The 7,415-nt window shown below is 52.2% G+C and overlaps 1 long non-coding RNA gene across 1 annotated transcript; it reads right to left on the bottom strand.

Annotated features, from left to right (window-relative positions):
- Positions 1-1,426: 1,426 nt before the first annotated feature.
- LOC135309313 (uncharacterized) lies at positions 1,427-2,030 on the bottom strand. Its single transcript, XR_010369635.1, has 3 exons — positions 1,769-2,030; positions 1,587-1,658; positions 1,427-1,499 (listed from the first exon to the last, which is right to left on the bottom strand). It is a non-coding gene; the product is annotated as an uncharacterized LOC135309313 (long non-coding RNA).
- Positions 2,031-7,415: the final 5,385 nt, after the last annotated feature.

Genomic DNA, 7,415 nt, shown 5'->3' with positions numbered 1-7,415 from the left:
ACAGAACAAGGCCCAGCAAATAAGAGGCCAATGGAAGCACTGGGCAGCAGCAGAACCCTCAGCAGAGTTCTTTGGACAACCATGGACTGGCCACAATTCCACAGTAGCATGACTCCCAGTCATGCTACCAATGCCAGAAGTAGAGTTATAAGAAAACTGTGGAGAAAAATCAACAACTGACCGTCTGAGCTCGTACAGCTTGCGAATGCCAAGATAGCAGCCTATCAGCACAAGTGGCACAGTGAACACTGTCACCACCGTGCCTATCATGCAGGTCCTGCGCACATCCTGGGGGCAGACAATTCTTGGGAGGCGCACTGGATCCGGGGCATATATTCCTGTTTCATTGATAACGTCTGTGGGAGCAATGGGGAGCGTGAGCCTGTGCTGTGCTGCACTGCTGAGCTGGCAGCACGGTGGATACGGGCAGGACGTTCTCTGTTTCCCCCAGAGCTGGGGCCTGAAGGCACCTTGCCGGCCCTTGGCACAGGCTGTGCCAGCCAACAAAGCCCAGCAGGCCGGGAGGAGAGCCCGGGGGCAGCGCAGCTGCTTGGGCAGTGGCTGCTGCCAGGGACACGGGCCAAAGCCATCCCTGAGCAGCCACTGCCACCCCTGGCCCTCCCTGTCCCGTGACAGCTCCCCCAGCCCCAGGGGACAGGCTCAGGCCCTCTCAAGAGACACTGGAGCTGTCACCTGCTGTGCCAGTGCCTGGAACTGCCTGTTCTCCTGCAGAAGAGGCTGCCAATGAGCCGCTGCTTCTTCCTGGAACAGCCACCTTCTGTGCCAGATTTTGGGTCATCGCTGGAGAAAGAAAAGGGACAGATGGATCAGATGGGACAGTTCCCCATTGGGGAGGTGTCATCTTCAGAAGCTAACACTGGTGAAAGTCATGGACAAGGATCACGAAATCAGATGAGCTTTTGGGATTGGACAGGCCCCTCCCTTCTCCAAACCACCACCTCTTGTGATCTGCCTGGAGACTGGGAAATTGCAAGGGATCTCAGGGTGGGCATGGCCCATGGTGCAGTTTGGGCTCCCTGTCAGCAGATGCCAAATGCCTTCCTGCAGAGGCTGGGCAGAAGCTGCAGCCAGGCCAGGCTGGGAAGCAGCCCTGCAGGGCGTCAAAGCAGCAGCAGCAGCGAGGCTGCCATGGATCCCTTCCCGCTGTGCCGGGCACGGTGTGTCCAGATGTGCAGCCAAAGGCCCTGGCTGCTGAGTCCCAGGGGAAGCATGAGGGAAATGCACCCACCACAGCATCTGTCCAGGTCACTCAGCATCTGGCCCAGATGTTTTCCTGACTCCAGGAACTTGCTGTCTCCTCTTTGGTACTGACTGTTGGAGGACCTTAAAAGTACTTCCAGTTCATGTGGATGGATCCCACAAAAATAGGACTCAGCCTGCGGTGTCAGCAGGGAGACACTACTCACCCCTGCCATGGGAGCTGGGATTGTGTGCAGCATCCAGCCCTGGGGCTTGAAAAGTCCTCCCTGCAGACACACCTGTAACTCAACAGCCAGAGAAGCTTCTGTCACCTTGTTCTTCCAGGCTTACAATAATTATTCTCTGAGGGAAACTGGTGAACTAACCTGCAGAAATTCCCAAGGGCTCCAAATCATCTTCCATCCCCACTGCTGGAGAAGCCATCCCAGCACCCTCACCTAGAAGGGAGCACAGATCAGAAGTGTTTCCATGGTGTACTGGAATCTCCTTCTGCCTTAGGGATCTGGGCACTGAAAGGGAGGGAAATGCACTGACCATGGCGTCTCACCTGTGCACTCATCATCTGGTCCAGATGTTTGGCTGCCTCCAGGGATTTTTTGTCTTCTGTATCTTGGGTCTTGTCTCTTCGAGGACATTAGAGAAAGGTAGTTCCTCTTCATGAGGATGGGTCGGATAAGGCCATGGGAGCCAGATGTCAATGGCCATGACCAAAGCAGTACCGGGGGATGGGGAGCTATGGCCTTGCCCCGGTCACTCTCCACACTATTTCTGAGCTCTGTGAAACATCCTTGGAGTGGAAACTGAGGAAGCCCCAGACCTCTGGGGTCTCCCTCCCACAGAGGAAACCCTCCCAAAAGCCCTGAGCAAAACCATCCCCAGCACTTACCGGTGAGCAGGGAGCGCTGTCCCGGGAAAGGGCAGCCAGGCTGCTGGCTCACCTGCTCGCCGCGCTTGCAGCGGAGCAGCCTGGGCAGCCCTGGCAGGCAGGGCCACGGCCAGGAGCAGCAGGAGTAGGAGGCACAGAGCAAGGGCCATGGTGCCTTGTCCTCCGCCAGTCCCACAGCTCTTGCTGCCACCGCTGTCCCGACACCGCTGTCCCAACGTCAGCACCGCTGCTGCCACCGCCGCTGCTGCCGCAACAGTTGTGCTCAGGGACTGACTGCTGGGTCCTTGTGCTGCTGTGCAACCACGGGGCTCTGGCACCTCTGGCACCTCAGAGCCTGCTGTGAGCTCATGGCCAGGGTGCAGTTGTTTCGGGAGCTGGATCTGCCTTCTTCGGGAGGGAGCTCATCCTGCCCAGCTGCTCTGCCCAAGGGCTGTGACACAGTCCCAGCTCAGCTGATCTCACAGGCTGGGACATGAAGGGATGGAGAGCAGCTCCAGCAAGGACTTGGGGTTGCTGCTAGAAGAGAGGCTGGACATGAGCCAGCCATGTGCGTCCAAGGGAGAGTGCCCAGCAGGTTGAAGGAGGTGATTCCACCTCTCTGCTCTGGTGAGACCCCACCTGGAGTACTGTGGAAGAGGTTTTACAGTGATTTCTGTGAGCCATTGAGAAGTTTGATAAGAGGATCCGTGCTAACCCCTGAAAGAATTTTCTACCAAGGTTGTTGACATAGAAACCAAGAAAGAAACAAGGATAAATAAGAGAAACCTACAACTCCCTATTTCAATGAGTATTTTGTTTGTCTCTCGTGACCAATGAGTAAAGTGTAAACTTAAGAGCTTTGTAAAAATGGAGAAAAAGCATGCAGGCTAGAAAAAAACAGGGTTTGAAGCCTTCTGGAAATGGACTGTGTTGCTTTGTAGTGTCTCAGTCTCTAACACGACAGAGTACTGCATCCTGCTCTGGGTCCCCAAGACAGGAAGGACATGGACCTGTTGGATCAAATCCAGAGGAGGGACAAAATGCTCTGAGGGCTGGAGCCCTTCTGCTTTGGAGACAGGCTGGGAGAGCTGGCAGTGTTCAGCCTGGAAGAGAGAAGACTCCAGGGACACCTGACTGCTGCCTTTCAGGGCCTTATGGGGGCTTGTAAAGAGATGGGACAGAATTTTTAGTAAAGTCTTTTGTGACAAGATCGAGGGTCTTTTAAACTAAAAGATGGTCAATTCAGACTAGATGGGACAGAATTTTTAGCAGAGCCTTTCATGACCAGACCTAGGGGGAATGGTTTTAATCTAAAAGATGGTCAATTCAGACTAGATGAAAGAAACACATAATTTACACTATTGCTTTTGAAACCCTGGCACAGGTTGCCCAGAGAAGTGGACCGGTTAGGGTTAGGGTTAGGGTTAGGGTTAGGGTTAGGGTTAGGGTTAGGGGTTAGGGTTAGGGTTAGGGTTAGGGTTAGGGTTAGGGTTAGGGTTAGGGTTAGGGTTAGGGTTAGGGTTAGGGTTAGGGGTTAGGGTTAGGGTTAGGGTTAGGGTTAGGGGTTAGGGTTAGGGTTAGGGTTAGGGTTAGGGTTAGGGTTAGGGTTAGGGTTAGGGTTAGGGTTAGGGTTGGTTAGGGTTAGGGTTAGGGTTAGGGTTAGGGTTAGGGTTAGGGTTAGGGTTAGGGTTAGGGTTAGGGTTAGGGTTAGGGTTAGGGTTAGGGTTAGGGTTAGGGTTAGGGTTAGGGTTAGGGTTAGGGTTAGGGTTAGGGTTAGGGTTAGGGTTAGGGTTAGGGTTAGGGTTAGGGTTAGGGTTAGGGTTAGGGTTAGGGTTAGGGTTAGGGTTAGGGTTAGGGGTTAGGGTTAGGGTTAGGGTTAGGGTTAGGGTTAGGGTTAGGGTTAGGGTTAGGGTTAGGGTTAGGGTTAGGGTTAGGGTTAGGGTTAGGGTTAGGGTTAGGGTTAGGGTTAGGGTTAGGGTTAGGGTTAGGGTTAGGGTTAGGGTTAGGGTTAGGGTTAGGGTTAGGGTTAGGGTTAGGGTTAGGGTTAGGGTTAGGGTTAGGGTTAGGGTTAGGGTTAGGGTTAGGGTTAGGGTTAGGGTTAGGGTTAGGGTTAGGGTTAGGGTTAGGGTTAGGGTTAGGGTTAGGGTTAGGGTTAGGGTTAGGGTTAGGGTTAGGGTTAGGGTTAGGGTTAGGGTTAGGGTTAGGGTTAGGGTTAGGGTTAGGGTTAGGGTTAGGGTTAGGGTTAGGGTTAGGGTTAGGGTTAGGGTTAGGGTTAGGGTTAGGGTTAGGGTTAGGGTTAGGGTTAGGGTTAGGGTTAGGGTTAGGGTTAGGGTTAGGGTTAGGGTTAGGGTTAGGGTTAGGGTTAGGGTTAGGGTTAGGGTTAGGGTTAGGGTTAGGGTTAGGGTTAGGGTTAGGGTTAGGGTTAGGGTTAGGGTTAGGGTTAGGGTTAGGGTTAGGGTTAGGGTTAGGGTTAGGGTTAGGGTTAGGGTTAGGGTTAGGGTTAGGGTTAGGGTTAGGGTTAGGGTTAGGGTTAGGGTTAGGGTTAGGGTTAGGGTTAGGGTTAGGGTTAGGGTTAGGGTTAGGGTTAGGGTTAGGGTTAGGGTTAGGGTTAGGGTTAGGGTTAGGGTTAGGGTTAGGGTTAGGGTTAGGGTTAGGGTTAGGGTTAGGGTTAGGGTTAGGGTTAGGGTTAGGGTTAGGGTTAGGGTTAGGGTTAGGGTTAGGGTTAGGGTTAGGGTTAGGGTTAGGGTTAGGGTTAGGGTTAGGGTTAGGGTTAGGGTTAGGGTTAGGGTTAGGGTTAGGGTTAGGGTTAGGGTTAGGGTTAGGGTTAGGGTTAGGGTTAGGGTTAGGGTTAGGGTTAGGGTTAGGGTTAGGGTTAGGGTTAGGGTTAGGGTTAGGGTTAGGGTTAGGGTTAGGGTTAGGGTTAGGGTTAGGGTTAGGGTTAGGGTTAGGGTTAGGGTTAGGGTTAGGGTTAGGGTTAGGGTTAGGGTTAGGGTTAGGGTTAGGGTTAGGGTTAGGGTTAGGGTTAGGGTTAGGGTTAGGGTTAGGGTTAGGGTTAGGGTTAGGGTTAGGGTTAGGGTTAGGGTTAGGGTTAGGGTTAGGGTTAGGGTTAGGGTTAGGGTTAGGGTTAGGGTTAGGGTTAGGGTTAGGGTTAGGGTTAGGGTTAGGGTTAGGGTTAGGGTTAGGGTTAGGGTTAGGGTTAGGGTTAGGGTTAGGGTTAGGGTTAGGGTTAGGGTTAGGGTTAGGGTTAGGGTTAGGGTTAGGGTTAGGGTTAGGGTTAGGGTTAGGGTTAGGGTTAGGGTTAGGGTTAGGGTTAGGGTTAGGGTTAGGGTTAGGGTTAGGGTTAGGGTTAGGGTTAGGGTTAGGGTTAGGGTTAGGGTTAGGGTTAGGGTTAGGGTTAGGGTTAGGGTTAGGGTTAGGGTTAGGGTTAGGGTTAGGGTTAGGGTTAGGGTTAGGGTTAGGGTTAGGGTTAGGGTTAGGGTTAGGGTTAGGGTTAGGGTTAGGGTTAGGGTTAGGGTTAGGGTTAGGGTTAGGGTTAGGGTTAGGGTTAGGGTTAGGGTTAGGGTTAGGGTTAGGGTTAGGGTTAGGGTTAGGGTTAGGGTTAGGGTTAGGGTTAGGGTTAGGGTTAGGGTTAGGGTTAGGGTTAGGGTTAGGGTTAGGGTTAGGGTTAGGGTTAGGGTAGGTAGGGTTAGGGTTAGGGTTAGGGTTAGGGTTAGGGTTAGGGTTAGGGTTAGGGTTAGGGTTAGGGTTAGGGTTAGGGTTAGGGTTAGGGTTAGGGTTAGGGTTAGGGTTAGGGTTAGGGTTAGGGTTAGGGTTAGGGTTAGGGTTAGGGTTAGGGTTAGGGTTAGGGTTAGGGTTAGGGTTAGGGTTAGGGTTAGGGTTAGGGTTAGGGTTAGGGTTAGGGTTAGGGTTAGGGTTAGGGTTAGGGGTTAGGGTTAGGGTTAGGGTTAGGGTTAGGGTTAGGGTTAGGGTTAGGGTTAGGGTTAGGGTTAGGGTTAGGGTTAGGGTTAGGGTTAGGGTTAGGGTTAGGGTTAGGGTTAGGGTTAGGGTTAGGGTTAGGGTTAGGGTTAGGGTTAGGGTTAGGGTTAGGGTTAGGGTTAGGGTTAGGGTTAGGGTTAGGGTTAGGGTTAGGGTTAGGGTTAGGGTTAGGGTTAGGGTTAGGGTTAGGGTTAGGGTTAGGGTTAGGGTTAGGGTTAGGGTTAGGGTTAGGGTTAGGGTTAGGGTTAGGGTTAGGGTTAGGGTTAGGGTTAGGGTTAGGGTTAGGGTTAGGGTTAGGGTTAGGGTTAGGGTTAGGGTTAGGGTTAGGGTTAGGGTTAGGGTTAGGGTTAGGGTTAGGGTTAGGGTAGGTTAGGGTTAGGGTTAGGGTTAGGGTTAGGGTTAGGGTTAGGGTTAGGGTTAGGGTTAGGGTTAGGGTTAGGGTTAGGGTTAGGGTTAGGGTTAGGGTTAGGGTTAGGGTTAGGGTTAGGGTTAGGGTTAGGGTTAGGGTTAGGTTAGGGTTAGGGTTAGGGTTAGGGTTAGGGTTAGGGTTAGGGTTAGGGTTAGGGTTAGGGTTAGGGTTAGGGTTAGGGTTAGGGTTAGGGTTAGGGTTAGGGTTAGGGTTAGGGTTAGGGTTAGGGTTAGGGTTAGGGTTAGGGTTAGGGTTAGGGTTAGGGTTAGGGTTAGGGTTAGGGTTAGGGTTAGGGTTAGGGTTAGGGTTAGGTTAGGGTTAGGGTTAGGGTTAGGGTTAGGGTTAGGGTTAGGGTTAGGGTTAGGGTTAGGGTTAGGGTTAGGGTTAGGGTTAGGGTTAGGGTTAGGGTTAGGGTTAGGGTTAGGGTTAGGGTTAGGGTTAGGGTTAGGGTTAGGGTTAGGGTTAGGGTTAGGGTTAGGGTTAGGGTTAGGGTTAGGGTTAGGGTTAGGGTTAGGGTTAGGGTTAGGGTTAGGGTTAGGGTTAGGGTTAGGGTTAGGGTTAGGGTTAGGGTTAGGGTTAGGGTTAGGGTTAGGGTTAGGGTTAGGGTTAGGGTTAGGGTTAGGGTTAGGGTTAGGGTTAGGGTTAGGGTTAGGGTTAGGGTTAGGGTTAGGGTTAGGGTTAGGGTTAGGGTTAGGGTTAGGGTTAGGGTTAGGGTTAGGGTTAGGGTTAGGGTTAGGGTTAGGGTTAGGGTTAGGGTTAGGGTTAGGGTTAGGGTTAGGGTTAGGGTTAGGGTTAGGGTTAGGGTTAGGGTTAGGGTTAGGGTTAGGGTTAGGGTTAGGGTTAGGGTTAGGGTTAGGGTTAGGGTTAGGGTTAGGGTTAGGGTTAGGGTTAGGGTTAGGGTTAGGGTTAGGGTTAGGGTTAGGGTTAGGGTTAGGGTTAGGGTTA

Source organism: Passer domesticus, chromosome 10 (assembly GCF_036417665.1).
Source record: "Passer domesticus isolate bPasDom1 chromosome 10, bPasDom1.hap1, whole genome shotgun sequence".
Lineage (NCBI taxonomy): Eukaryota > Metazoa > Chordata > Aves > Passeriformes > Passeridae > Passer > Passer domesticus.
The sequence above is the reverse complement of the archived record's forward strand: the minus strand, read 5'-3'. Positions and strand labels throughout refer to the sequence as shown.